A 15,004-nucleotide genomic window follows, 5' to 3' on the forward strand; every position below is an offset into this window, starting at 1 on the left:
CAATCCAGTATGAACTTATAGGGAAAGAAACATCATTCACAAAAAGAAAAAAATAACGCAGTAACTTTACACTCCAAAAACACAATGAAATTAAGAAAAACACAATGAATATTACTAATTTTTGAAAGCAAATAACCTCTTGATAACCTCGATCATGACATCAAGAGCCTTTACTCAATATTGTCAATGACTCTGTCAGTTGCGCAGTCTAAAGCATTGTCTGGAGTTTTGTTAGCGGCCTTGTTAGTGCCTTATTCAGAATCATCGCTAGCTATTCCTTTATGCGTTCCTCTATTAGTGCAAAGAGAAGGACAATGGATTGGTTATCTATAAACAAGGGTTAGGAATTGGGGGTTATATGGAGATGTGTGACATCTCATTTTGGAGAATAAGAAATGATGTCGTTTTTATTGGAGAGAGAAACAAATCGACCCCTGTCCATTCTCCTTTAACTAGCATGGCATTTAACGGATACTCAACATCGACCTCATCAAAGTTAATAGACATGTTGATAACTTCTATTAACTTTGTTTATGAAGATGATTGAAGGACCGTCTTGACTCACAGCAAACACGGACAGGGGGCAAGGTAGGTCATTTTTTCAACCGGAGTTACCTTGTCCTAGCTAGTATGGAATGAACAGGAACTGGAGTAGGGTGTTTACTCCAAAAAGAATCCAAATTGTTCTATTAATAAGTTGAAAGCTATGTTTGTTGCTCAAGGCTTCAATTAAAGAGTTGGCATAAATTTCAAAAACACCTTCAACCTAGTAATTATACCAGTAACCGTAAGGGTTATTCTCACTACAGCACTACAAAAAAGATGGCCTCTAACCCAACTTGATGTCAACAATAGAATTTTGAATGGATGCTTGCAAGAAAAAATTTATATAAAGCAGCTACTATTATATCTCTTCTTCAGATGTGGTGGCAAAGCATGTTTTCTATAGCAAACATCTATTGTGTTGCCAAGCTTCCCACAATATGTGCAGACAATTTTTTCTCTACCCGATCCTTTGCCTCCATATGTTCTGCTTTTTCCTCTGCCTTGTCGATTAGCAGTAGCAATATCACTCTTAGTAAAATCTGATCTTTTGTTGGAGGTGGTTTCTTGTTGAGATTTAGGTTGTGCAATGTTGAGAAGTATCTGAGATTATTCTCCTAAAAGCTAAGTTGCCTTTCTTGCTATATAAGTAAGGCAAAAGTAGAATCAAGATTGGGTAGTGGCTCTATTATCATAATCTGTGAACGTATAATTGAGAATTGATCATTTAACCTTCATAGAAATTTCACCACATATCTCTCAGATCTATATGCTCGAATAACTCCAAGACCACACGAGCATTTTGGAGTGCATTCACAAACAGGTACTGGCTAAAAAATCTCTAATTCCTCCCATAATGATCTCAATTTCGTGAAATAAGCAGTAACAGAAAGTTCTCCCTACTTGGCAGCATACAATTCTTCTTTCATTTCAGCTATTCTGAACCTGTCACCATGGTAGTATCTTCTTCACAATTCACTCCAGATTTCATATGCTAGATTATTCCACATTACACTTCGTGAAATATCTGGACTCAGAAACAAGTTAATCCAACCTACAGCATAAGTGTTGCAACGTTTTGATTACTTAAACAGAGAATCAGATTCAAGTGATTTCTTAATCATTCCATCAACAAAGTCAAATTTGTTTTTAAATTGTAGAGCTAAAGTCAATGCTCTACTCCAGTCACCATAATTTGAGCCATTCATAACTATAGGAGTTATAGGAATAACAGAATTTTCAGACGGATGAATGAAGTAAGAACTGGTCTAATCAGTGCTTGGGTTTGAGGTTCCATTGTTGCGTGCGTCCAAGATGAGCTCAGATTTGGTTGAGAAGAGCAGCTACAGATTCGGCACTAAAAGTGCCTGGGCTCATTCTCGATTCTGGGTTGTTAGCATCCATATTTCAGGATTCACAAATTTGAGAGCCAATCTACGAGTAGGGGTGGCAAACGGGCCTAAATCCGTCGGGCTGGCCCGTGTAACCCGCCAAAAGACGAGCTGGGCTGAAAAATTGGGACCGCCAAATAGCAAAAGCCCGCCTAACCCGCACCGCTTAAACTGCGGGCTTTGGCGGGGCGGGGCGGGCTTCTCCGCTGGGCTTAGTATTTTTTTGGCAAGGGGTATTTTTATAATTTTTTTTGCCAAAACCCAACTTCCCCCAACCCAACTTACAAGAGAATGAAGATGAAAATTGAGTGTTTTGGATTATGTTTATTTTGTTTTAGAGACAATAGTTATAATTATGTTTTGGATTATGTTTATTTTGCTTTGAGAACAATATTTATAATTACAAAGACTTTAATTTTTGTGAATATAAAAATTATAATTTGTTTATACTTTTAGAAATTATAATAGTTAAAAGTAAAACACAGAAGAATTTTTTTATGCCTTTATATATATTATTTAATAGTTAAAAGTAAAAAAAAAAAGAAGATATTTGGCGGGCTTAGCCCGCCGGCCCGCCAGCCCGCCAGCCCACCATTAGGTGGGGCGGGTTGGAATTCTGGGACCGCCTTACTAGGTGGGGCGGGGCGGGCTTCTGGCGGGGCGGGGCAGGACGGGCTTCCCCGCTTGCCACCCTTATCTACGAGCGACGCAAAAAAAAATTGAAAATCATGTTCTCGATCTTCGATCTTCGAGCAATCTCGTCACGTACCACCTCGATCCATACTCACCGTACTATGAAAAAAGTGAGCTCAGAGAGTGTTTCTTCCTGTGTTCTCATAGAGTTGAGAGAGAGATGAACAAGAAAAGAAGAAAGAATTTAGTAAAAGTGATTTCAATTGAATGAATGAATCTCAAGGAATATACAACATAGAGTGTCTTATTATAATGTATAATTATTTTTGTTTTTAATTCTAATAAACTCTATCAAAAATAATCAATTACAGCTATAACCTTATAATTATAAATTTATCCTCTAACAATATCAAATTTGTTACAAATAGAATTAATTATGAATATGCACTTAATAACTAATAGTAATTAATAGCAAAATTAGTTATGTGATAAAAACTATATGATGGAGGAATCTAAAGCAGCACCTATTCTCATCGTCCCTCAAACACATATCTCGTTTAGCGACTAATACTATTTTTAAATATATTACAATTAATTTATTGAACATATATCCAACTTATTATAAACAATAATTTTTTAATTTAAATAAAATGAAGTTTAATTAGCTAATAGTAATTAATTGAGAAATTATTTTTAAAAAAATAAAAAAGTTTTTAATATATTTATTATATATTTATTAAAAAATTTTAAAAATTTTTACTGATAATAATCTAAATATATATTTTTAAAATGCATGTTAGCTATATAAAACAAAAAAATGTTGTGATGCACCTAGTACGATGGCGAACTTCTACCTAATTTCGCGTATGAAATTATTGTCTTAATTATAGAGAATGCGAAAAATATTTAAAAGTTTACTTTTTATGAATTAATAATATAAAATATTTTATAAAATTGGTAAACATATCTTTTTTTATTAGCATTCATATAATAGATATAAAAATATTTTTTTTGTTGATATATTAATACATAATTAAATATATGTGTATTTTTTTTATATTGGTATATTTTATATTTTTGTAATAAAAAAATGAGAAAGTAGAATAAGATAATATTTTTTCTGTTAAGAAAAGAATTGTATTTAGTTAGGAGTGTCTTTACAAACCATCCTATACATCTATTTATTGTAAGTTGATGAATAATAATAATAATAATAATAATAATAATAATAATAATAATAATAATAATATTATTATTATTATTATTATTATTATTATTATTATTATTATTATTATTATTATTATTATTATCTATTTGCCCATGATGCATGTCTTCAACATTTTGTGATCTCGATCCTACGTAATTACTTATATTGGGGAACCATAACAATTGACATGCATTATATAAGAGGTGGTGAAGTTTATCTTTATTTAAAGTGAATAATTCGACATGATTAGGTGATTTGATTTTTTAATTAAATAAAAATATTATTTATATATTAAAATTAACTATTAAAATTAATTATATATATATATTATTTGATTTATTTTTAATATATATTTTATATTTTAATATATATTTTATGTATTAATAATTAATTTTAGAGATTAATTTGAGTGTATATATGTTCGGTAGGTCGGGTACCGGACGGTTCGGGTTAGGACCCTGAGGTCAACGTTTCGGATGGTGAAGAAGCTCGTCTGGTCGTGGTTTCCTGGTCCCGGGTGAGCGAGATCCCGAGCACTTCGGATGGAGAGGGAGGTGCCACCTGCAAAGATACTCCGACGCCCTTGTCAGAATATGTGCAGGCGGAGAGGAAATGGTGTGTGAATGTGACGTACCTTGGGGGAGAGCCAGTCTCCCCCTTATATACATGTCAGTAGTGGGCCCCTTCAATGGTCAGGCCCATACCCTCAAGGGCGCTGTCCTTCGGCTGTGTGCAAGCCGTACGGGACGCGTATCCGGGTCGGGTGGAGGGCGCATTACTGGGCCGGCGAGAACTCGGGTCGGGTCGACCCGCGTGAGTTTGGGCCATGCCGTAACAGTGCCCCCGACGCGTCAGCGATGGCCGTGGGGGCCATTGGTGGCGCGTGATGTTTACACTCGTGCGTTGTCGTCGGGTCGGCTGATCGTGGGAGGGACGCGTCTCTTGCGCGCGTGTCTCTTGATCTGCTGTGGCATCTGTTTGCCGTTTCGTTCTCCGCGCTGGGCATTTAATGCTCATAATGATTTGAAAAAACCCGTGCGCAAAGACTATCTTGCCCTTGCTTCCTTTCGCGCTTTTGGGGGTGGTTTTTAAACAGTTTTTCTCCCTATCCACCTCCCACTCTCACTATTTCCAACTCTTTTTCTCCCTAACATCCAAAGCTTTCTGTGCGAACTCCCTCTTGCTCCAACTTTCAGTCCAGATTTCCTTCATCGTTCCAGGTAATCTTCTGGTTTCTTTCTTTTGGTATTTGTGTTATGTTCTGTTGTTGTGTGATTTGCTGTTTGCGTTTGTTGCATGGCTGGTTTATTTTTGTTGAGAGGTTTTTCAGTGCTGGGGTAGGTGAGTTAGGGAAGGGGTACCATTCCAGGATAGGCTTTTTTGGGTGGTTTGTGAGGTAGGCGTAGTTTTTAGCCGTATCTGGTCATGATTGAGTTGAAAAGGTGTAGTTTCTGAGTTTTTTCGGGCTCCCGACCTCATAGACTAACGGAGTGGTACCCCGCTGTAGGTATGCCTCGCGTTGTCTCCCGGTCTTCCGGATCTGCTGCGGCTTACGACCCGTATGCTTGGGTGACTGACGATATAAGGAGTTCACCCAACCAGATGGACTTGGAGGAATTGACGGAGTTCCGGCAAGCCGGTTACTTGTGTGGGGGTACTGACGAGGAGGCCAACTACGAGGCCATTGTCCCGCTTCCTCATGAGCGTATTTATGAGCTCAATTTTCATTCTCCTCGCGTCTCCGATTGGATCTGGTTTTATAAGTCCATGTTCACACAAGTTGGTGTTCGGATACCGTTCTCCGATTTTCAAATGGCGCTGCTGAACCGGATATCCGTCCCTCCGTCTCAACTTCATCCGAACAGTTGGGCTTCGATCCGCTGCTTCGAGATGGTCTGCGAGTACTTGGAGCTACCGGCGTCGGTGGACGTTTGTCTCTTTTATTTCAACCTTACCAACCCCTCCAAACAGGGGAAAGCAAGAAAATGGTTTCTTTCTTTCCGTGCTGCCCAGGGTAGGAAGATTTTTAGCCTTTTTGAGGATTCCTACCATGGTTTTAAGGATAAGTATTTCAAGGTTCGTCCCGTCAAGGGTCGCCATCCCTTCTGGTTGTCGTTAGAGGGGGAGCGCCTTATCCAGACTTACTGGAGCTTTGGCGCGGGGTCGAATCCTTTTGTGAAAGTGTCGTACAAGAGGTTGTCGGCTGTAGATAAGCAGATAGCGAACGTTCTTCTTGCTATCTTTGAAAAGAATCCCGTGAACCCCCACCTTCTCATGGGTGAACGGGAGGCCGGCCGGAGCTATATTCGTGAGTTACTTTTCTTGTTTGCCTATGTTTCTTGCTTTTCATGTTTGTCGGTTTGACGACTAACGTTCTTGTTGTTTATCGCAGTGGAAATGTCTGCCACCGTGACCGGTCTTGAGAATCTGATGAAGACCTTTTTTGATGCTAGTGATGATGAGAATGCCGAAGAGAAGGACGCCGGCAAGTCGGAGGGTCCGTCAGGGGAAAAGGAGGGCCAGGCTTCCCCTGCTCAGGATACCGAAACGTCGGGAAAGCAGGGCTTAGGGGGTCAGGCTTCCCCTTTTCATGAGGAGGGACCTGCTGACGGGCAGGCGACTCTCACCCCTCAACCGGATAGCGACGTGGAGCTTATCCACACTCCTAAGAAGCGAAAGATGTCTTCTAGCCCGGAAGGGGCCCTTACCGTAATGGAGAGGAATTTCGATGCTTCCAAGTTCATTGACTCGCAACTGATACCCGGGACAGAAGAGCATTTTCATGCAACCGAGCTGTCTGGGCAGGTGAGGTGGATGTATCGTACCTTGCTTCGTGGGGCCGTGATAGCTCGGAAGGCCGAGTTTGAGTTATCCGGTATGGAGGCGCTTCGGAGGAAGCTTGAGTCTTCTGTTAAGGCGAACAATGACTTTAAGGCTCAAGTTGAACTCCTCCAGGGTCAGCTGTCCGAGATGGGGGGGAAGCTTAATGCTGCTGAGGAGAAGTCGTCGTTTGTCGTGGAGAGGCTGAAGGCGTCCGATGAGACCGTGGCCCGGCTTCTTGAGCGTGAGATGACATTGGAAGGTCAACTGAACGCCGCTCAGGGTCGGGTTGTCGCCTTGGAAAAGGAGCGGGAGCAGGCTGTCTCGGAGGCGAAGGCCGCTAAGGCAGAGGCCGTTGACCTCAAGAAGAAGCTTAAGGTGGCCAAGGAGCAAGGGAAGAATGCCATCTTGATGACCGAAGATGCCCTGAAGGCTCAGCTGAAGATTGCTGCTCCTGATTTCGAGACGTCGTCAATTGGTGTTTTCAAGACTATCCAGGACGGGAAAATTGTTGATATGCCGAGGAAGTGAGGTCTCGTAACTTAGGATTTTTTGTAATGCATTTGCTGAACAACCTGTCGATACTTTGTCGTTTTTGTTTGCCTTGAACAATTTACTTGTTCGTTCTTGTATTTTGACGCTTTATAAGTTATCGTCGTTTGATTGCTATGATTTTTGCTTGTTTCATTATTTTGTTGTGTTGCCGTTATCGTGTTACCGTTTATTCTGGGTGGGCTTATTTCTTGTGCCCGTTTCGCCGTTTTCGCATTTGGCAACAGTTCGGACCGAGTCGGTCGCGTAGTCGTCGAATTGGTTGAGGCCTGTGAGCCGTCTGGCTCCCGGGGTGATCAATCCCGGGGTGCCGTTTTAGGTTTTGGTCGTGAGAAACAGGTAAGAAAGTTTTAACAAGTAAAAAAAATTTGAACAAGTGAAAATTACTCGTTAGTTGGGCAAGTGTTTGACAGAGTAAGTAAACAAGATGAATTAATCATGTGGACAGGGCAAATATTAACTATTTGGCTAGACTCCCTGGTCGGTGAGCCGGTGGGTCAGGAGTAGAACCTCTTTAGGTTACCTGCATTCCATGTCCTGGGTACTTCCTTGCCGTCAAGTTTTTCGAGTTTGTAAGCGCCCTTGCCGAGTACCTCCCTTACCCTGTAGGGACCTTCCCAATTTACCGCCAGCTTGCCTTCCCCTGGGGTCGGGACGCCGATGTCGTTGCGTCGCAGGACGAGGTCCCTTTCTTCGAAGTCTCGTCTGAGGACTTTTGCGTTGTAACGCAGGGCTATTCTTTGTTTCAGCGCCGTTTCTGTTAGGTGAGCCATTTCCCTTGTTTCCTCGATCAGGTCTTTCTCGACCGCTTCGCTCATGCCCGCGAGTAGTAGTCGGGGGCTTGGTTCGCCGATTTCGACTGGTATCACCGCGTCGACCCCGTATGTTAGGCGAAAGGGGGTTTCCCCCGTGGCGCTTTGTTCGGTTGTCCGGTAGGACCATAAGACGGAGGGGAGTTCGTCGGCCCAGTTTCCCTTCTTGCTGTCTAGGCGCTTCTTTAGACCAAGAAGGATGACTTTGTTTGCGGCCTCTACCTGCCCGTTTGTTTGGGGGTGTTCTATCGAGGAGAACTTTTGCTTTATCCCCAGGCCAGAGAGGAATTCCATGAACTTCTTGTCGGTGAACTGGGTCCCATTGTCCGAGATAACGACCTCTGGGATGCCGAAACGGGTTATCACCTGCCTCCACATGAACTTCCGGCAGTTGGAGGACGATATCGTGGCTAGTGGTTCAGCCTCTACCCATTTGGTATAGTAGTCAATGGCTACAATGAGGTATTTGACTTGTCCTGGGCCGACCGGGAAGGGTCCCAGGAGGTCGACTCCCCATTGTGCAAAAGGACGTGTAGTCGTTAGCGAGCTTAGCTCGGAGGCTGGTGCCTTGTGGTTTTGTTGACACTTTGTGCATTTTGTGACAAATTCCTTCGAGTCCTTCATCATTGTTGGCCAGTAGTATCCTGCTCGGATGAGCTTCCTTGCCAGGGCTTTGCCCCCGATGTGATGTCCGCAACACCCTTCGTGGACTTCTCTGAGCACGTAGTCCGTTTGGTCGGGGTGCAAACACTTCAATAGGGGCTGGCTGAGTCCCTTTTTGAATAGTTGTCCCTGTATGATTGCGTATCTGGCCGCCTCCCTTCTTAAAGCTTTGGCCGCCTTCTCATCTTCAGGCAACTTGCCGAGTTCCAGGAAGTTGGTAATGGGGTCCAGCCATGAGGGGCTCGACTCCGTCAGGTGGAGGGCGACCGTTGGTTCCTTCACCATGCCCTGGATGAGCGACCGGTTACCCGATCCTGGCTTTGTGCTCGCAAGCTTCGACAAAAGGTCTACTCGTGTGTTCTTTTCTCTTGGAACGTGCTGGATAATGACCTCCTGGAACTGGCTTGTCATTTGCTTAACCTTTTCCAAGTACTTTTGGAGGAGGGGGTCCCGGGCTTGGTAGCTTCCGTTTATCTGCGAGGTGACGACTTGGGAGTCGCTGCATACTTCGACCCTCGTCGCCCCGACTTCCCGAGCCAGCATTAGTCCGCCTAGGAGAGCCTCATATTCTGCTTGGTTGTTCGACACGGGGAACTCGAACTTGGTCGATTGCTCATAGATGACCCCTGCTGGGCTTTCCAAGATGACCCCTGCTCCTCCGGACGTTTGGTTGGAGGCTCCGTCCACATGAAGCCTCCACCGTGTGCCCGTTTCCTCGGGAGGGTCGCCCGTTACCTCCACCAAGAAGTCTGCCATTGCTTGGGCCTTGATTGCGTGTCGAGGCTCATACTGTAGGTCATATTGTGAGAGCTCGATGGCCCAGGTCATCATCCTACCAGCCAAATCAGGTTTTTGTAGTATTTGCCGAATCGCCTGATCTGTCCTCACAACTATACGATGGCTCTGGAAGTATTGTCTTAACCTTCGGGAGGATACTAGGAGCGCCAGCGCCAGTCTTTCCAGTTTGCTGTACCTCAGCTCTGGTCCCTGGAGTGCCCTGCTCACGAAGTAGATGGGCTGTTGTGTCCTTGCTTCTTCTGTAACGAGGACCGCGGCAAGCGCTTCCTCGGTTACTGATAGGTAGAGGTAGAGCGGTTCTCCGGCTCTGGGTTTCCCGAGGACTGGTGGTGCCGCCAAGATTTGCTTGAAGTGGTTGAATGCCTCCTCGCACGCTGGTGTCCATTCGAACGTCATTCCCTTTCTCATTAAATTGAAGAAAGGTAGGGCTCTTGCTGCCGATGCGCCGAGGAAACGGGACAAAGCTGTCAATCTCCCAGCAAGTCTCTGGAGGTCTTTGATGCAACCCGGACTCTTCATTTGAAGGACCGCTTGGCATTTTTCGGGATTGGCTTCCACTCCTCTTTGAGTGATCATAAAGCCCAGGAACTTTCCGGCTTCCATGGCGAACGCGCATTTGAGCGGATTAAGCCTCATGCCGTGTTGTCGTAGGGACGAGAAAACGTCGTTAAGGTCACTCAGGAGATCGTCAGGTCGGGCGGTCTTTGCCAGTATGTCATCTACATAGACTTCCACTGTTTTGCCCAGGAGTTTGCTGAATATCTTATTCATCAACCTCTGGTATGTGGCTCCTGCATTTTTTAGACCAAATGGCATTACCTTGTAACAATAGATGCCCCCTGGCGTTATGAACGCCATTTTTTCCTCGTCGGGTCGGTGCATCGGTATCTGATTGTACCCTGAGTAGGCATCCATGAAGCTCAGGTATCTGTACCCTGCCGCCGCGTCGACAAGCGCATCAATATTAGGTAGGGGGTAGCAGTCCTTGGGACAAGCCTTGTTGAGGTCAGAATAGTCCACGCACATTCTCCACCTCCCGTTGTGTTTTTTAACTAGAACCACATTTGACAGCCATGTCGAGTAATCCAATTCCCGGATGAATCCCGCTTCTAAGAGGCTGGCCGTTTGCTTGGCTACTTCGTCCGCCCTTTCCTGCGACATTTTCCTCATTCTCTGGGCCACTGGTTTGGCTCCTGCCTTTACGGCCAGGTGATGCGACATGAGCTGGGGGTCTATTCCTGGCATGTCGGCAGGTGTCCAGGCAAAGAGGTCGGCATTAGCCCTGATCATCTCCATCAAAGGCTCCTTTATTCCGTGCGGGAGGTTTCTGTTTATGAATGTGAATTTATCGTCCTCCTCGCCGACTCTGAACTTTTCCAAGTCTCCTTCTGGCTCTGGTCTGGGTTTGTCGTCTACCCTGGCGTCCAGGTCGGCCAGGAAAACCCCTGACGCTTCCTTGGATTTTTTTCTGAGAGAAAGGCTGGCGTGGTCGCAAGCGACCGCCGTTTCCAAGTCGCCCCGGAGGGATCCCACGGATCCGTCATCGGTGATGAACTTCATCACCAGTAGTTTCGTACTGATAGCTGCCCCCAGGTTGTTAATGGTCTTTCTCCCCAGGATGATATTATAAGCCGTCGAATCTCGTAATATTACAAAGTCTGCCATGATTGTCCTCCGTCTCTGCCCTTGTCCCACAGAGGTCGGGAGTGTGATGATTCCATCTGGCTTGATGAAGTGGTCTCCTAACCCTACCACACCGTGCTGGTGGGTCATCAGGTCGGAATCTCTCAATCCTAGGGCATCGAAAACGTTTCGGAACATGATGTTTGAGTCTGCCCCCGTGTCTACCAGGATTCGTTTGACGAGGCCAGTTCCGACCCTAGCCGTAATGACCATGGGTGGGCTTTCCGGCACCTCGTCAAACCATTGGTCCTCCGGGCCGAAAGAGATAGGTGGGAGACCTTTAAGACTTCTAACAGGTGAGGTGGAGACCGCTAGGACCTTGGCATCTTTCTTCTGCGCCGATTTCGACCTCGGGGCGGTATTCCTGGCCGTCACCACGTTTACCACCGTGAGACCGTGGTCGTCACCTTCTGGTTCTTGTCGTCGTCTTGTTGGTCGGGGTCTGTCTTCGTTGCCGTTGTCCCGGTTGCGTCTCCTTGGTTCCCTTATAAGGTGGGAGAAGTCGGCGAGTTTGCCGTCCCTGATAGCTTGCTCGAGGGCATCCTTTAGGTCAAAGCAGTCTTGGGTTTTGTGCCCGTAACCTTTGTGATACTCGCAGTAGAGGTTCTTGTTTCCTCCCGTCCTGTCCTTCAGTGGTCGGGGCTTCGACAGTATCCCCTTTTCTGCTATCTGTTGGTAGACTTCAGTGATCGATGCCGTGAGGGGGGTGTAGTTGGTGAACTTCCCAACTCGGGGGAACGGTTTGGGTGGTTTACTCGGACCGCCGTCCCTGGCGTGTTCCTTTGGTCTTTCTCTGGCTTCGAAGTGCCGGGATTGGTTGTAGGCGGGCTGCCGTTTATTGCCAGCCACAACCCGGCTGACTTCCTCGTCATTGATGTATTCTTTGGCCACGCACTGGATCTCTTGCATTGTCCAGACGGGCTTTGTGGTGAGGTGTTTCCTGAAGTCCTCATTCGAGAGTCCGTTCGTTAGACACAAACTTGCCACTGAGACCGTCAATTTCCAAGCACTCGTCATTAAAACGGTCAAGGTATTTCCTGGTCGGCTCTCCGGGTCTCTGTGTTACCCCCAGCAAATTAATCGGGTGTTTGGCTTTGACAATCCTGGTTGTGAACTGAGCCAAGAAGGCGTGGCTGATGTCGGAAAATTGGGTCACCGAGCCTTGCGGGTGGTTGTTAAACCACCGTATTGCTGGGCCCGCTAAGGTGACTGGGAAGGCGCGGCATCTGACCTCATCTCCCACCCCTTCTAGGTTCATCCTGGCCTCAAAGGCCGTCAAGTGTTCCAGGGGGTCTTGCGTTCCGTCATATTTCATGTCTGTCGGTTTGTCGAAGTGTTTTGGTAGTCGGACCTCGAGTACAGAGCGGTGGAAAGGGGTCGCTCCTATTATGACGGGCCCTCGGGTATTTCTTCTCGACTCATTGTTCTCGCGGTGGGCTTCCTCGTCGCCCCTGTTAGACGCGCGTCGCCTTTCGTGTCGGGCGTAGATGATGGGGTCGCGACTTCTCCTTCTGGGGCGTACCCGCCCCCCAGTGCTCTCCGACTCGTACTGGGGGCTCGGCGTGCGCCTCGAGTGGCTCCTCGAATGGGAACGGGTGGGGCTCCGTTCTGGGGAGCGTTGGTCGCGCTCTCTTTCTGCTAGCCGGCGCTCTAAGTCCTGCATTCTATGGCGTAGTTCTTGCATTATCCTGGCGTGGTTATCACCCGTCCCCCCGAAGGGGCGTCTCTCGTGAGTCTGTGTCGCATCCCTCGGGGGCGACCGTTGCTGTTGCCGGGATTCCGTCGCGACGGCGCCTCCCCCGAGTATGGGAGGCGCTACCTCGGAACCAGTCCCAGTCTAGACCAGCACGAAATCCATGAACGGTCCCCGGCAACGGCGCCAATGTTCGGTAGGTCGGGTACCGGACGGTTCGGGTTAGGACCCTGAGGTCAACGTTTCGGATGGTGGAGAAGCTCGTCTGGTCGTGGTTTCCTGGTCCCGGGTGAGCGAGATCCCGAGCACTTCGGATGGAAAGGGAGGTGCCACCTGCAAAGACACTCCGACGCCCTTGTCAGAATATGTGCAGGCGGAGAGGAAATGGTGTGTGAATGTGACGTACCTTGGGGGGAGAGCCAGTCTCCCCCTTATATACATGTCAGTAGTGGGCCCCTTCAATGGTCAGGCCCATACCCTCAAGGACGCTGTCCTTCGGCTGTGTGCAAGCCGTACGGGACGCGTGTCCGGGTCGGGTGGAGGGCGCATTACTGGGCCGGCGAGAACTCGGGTCGGGTCGACCCGCGTGAGTTTGGGCCAGGCCGTAACAATATATATAATATTATAATTATTAATTAAATTATTATCTAATAAATTTTAATAATTAATTTTATATAAAAACAAGTGTAATAGTCCGTGCCATGCACGTGATAAGATTAAAATTATAATTTTAAATTCTTTTGTTAAGATTAATTTGAATTATAATAATTTGATTAATAAAAATATAACATATTATGTTTTTTTTCTTAATCTAGTATTAAATGTATTAACTCTAAAATAGTTATTAATTAGTTTTAGTAATTTACTTTTTTCAATAAATCAAACATATATACTCAATGTGACCATAAATAACTTAGTAATACTTAGACCCACCAACAATTTTTTATATGTTGTTTTACTGTGAAGTAAGAACATATCAAAATTAGCTCAAAATAAATAATAAATTATTAGAGAATTCTAATACACAAAATTCTCTAATAAACAATAAATAATTTAAACCCACTAAAAAATAACTCAACACTTTTCTTTGATACCTGCAAAACATATACCTGAAATAATATTATATCAATGTTAGTATACAGTTTTACAATCATCGACCGTATTAACTATACGTGACTCCTTCTTAAAAGTTATTCTACATACGTGTGCAGTCGAAAGATAAATTACTGGACTTTATTTTATTTTTCTAAATTACTATAATTATGCATTATTCATTAAATACTACTTGTAATATAATTGTAATATTGTAATATAATTATAATAAAGATATTTTTCTAAAATAAATTTAGAAGAGAGAATAGTGCTTTCATTTTGGAGGGAAAATGAATTCATGAGGAATTGACACTTCACTTTTATTAGTTGATAATGTATTAAATATTGATTTTATATAATTATAATAAAGGTATTTTCTTAAATTAGTATAATCATGCATTATTTGTTAAATGTTAATTGTAATATAATTATAATAAATATATTTTTCTAAAATAAATTTAGAAGAGAAAATAGAGATTTCATTTTAGAGGAAAAATGAATTCATGAGAAATTGACACCTCATTTTTATTAGTTGGAGGAAAAATCCAGTTTTAGTATATTTCTCGTTATTATATATTTTTCTCTAATCATATATCCACTGTTTTCTTTCCTTCGTTTCAGCATTTTGAATCTGGGTTTAACTTGTTGTAGTTCTCACTTCTCAGTCATTCTATTAGATGTAATTGATAATTATTGAAATTCATTGATTAACATAGGAGAAAAATATATTATTATATGATAGAATTAATATGAGTATATTTTTTTATTAAATATACAAAGTTAATGTAAAATAAAATTACACATAAAAAAAGCAAAGAAAATAAAATTAAAATAGCAAAAACGATAAAAAGATTATTTTTACAATTTTGTTTTATCATTTTTATGTATAGAAGATTAGAAAATAATAAACTTTTGACTAAATTAATTTTGTATTTGTTGTATTCAAATTAAATAAGTAATAAGTTATATTATTTTAATTTATTCCTTAAATTTATATATCATAAAAATCAAATCAATATACATAATTTTAAATTGTATGATACTTAAATATCTAATCAAATCAATTAGTTGATATAATTAATGCATTATAATGAATTGTATTTAATGAGTTAAACAA

The sequence above is a fragment of the Arachis hypogaea genome, chromosome 17 (assembly GCF_003086295.3).
Source record: "Arachis hypogaea cultivar Tifrunner chromosome 17, arahy.Tifrunner.gnm2.J5K5, whole genome shotgun sequence".
Classification (NCBI taxonomy): Eukaryota; Viridiplantae; Streptophyta; class Magnoliopsida; order Fabales; family Fabaceae; genus Arachis; species Arachis hypogaea.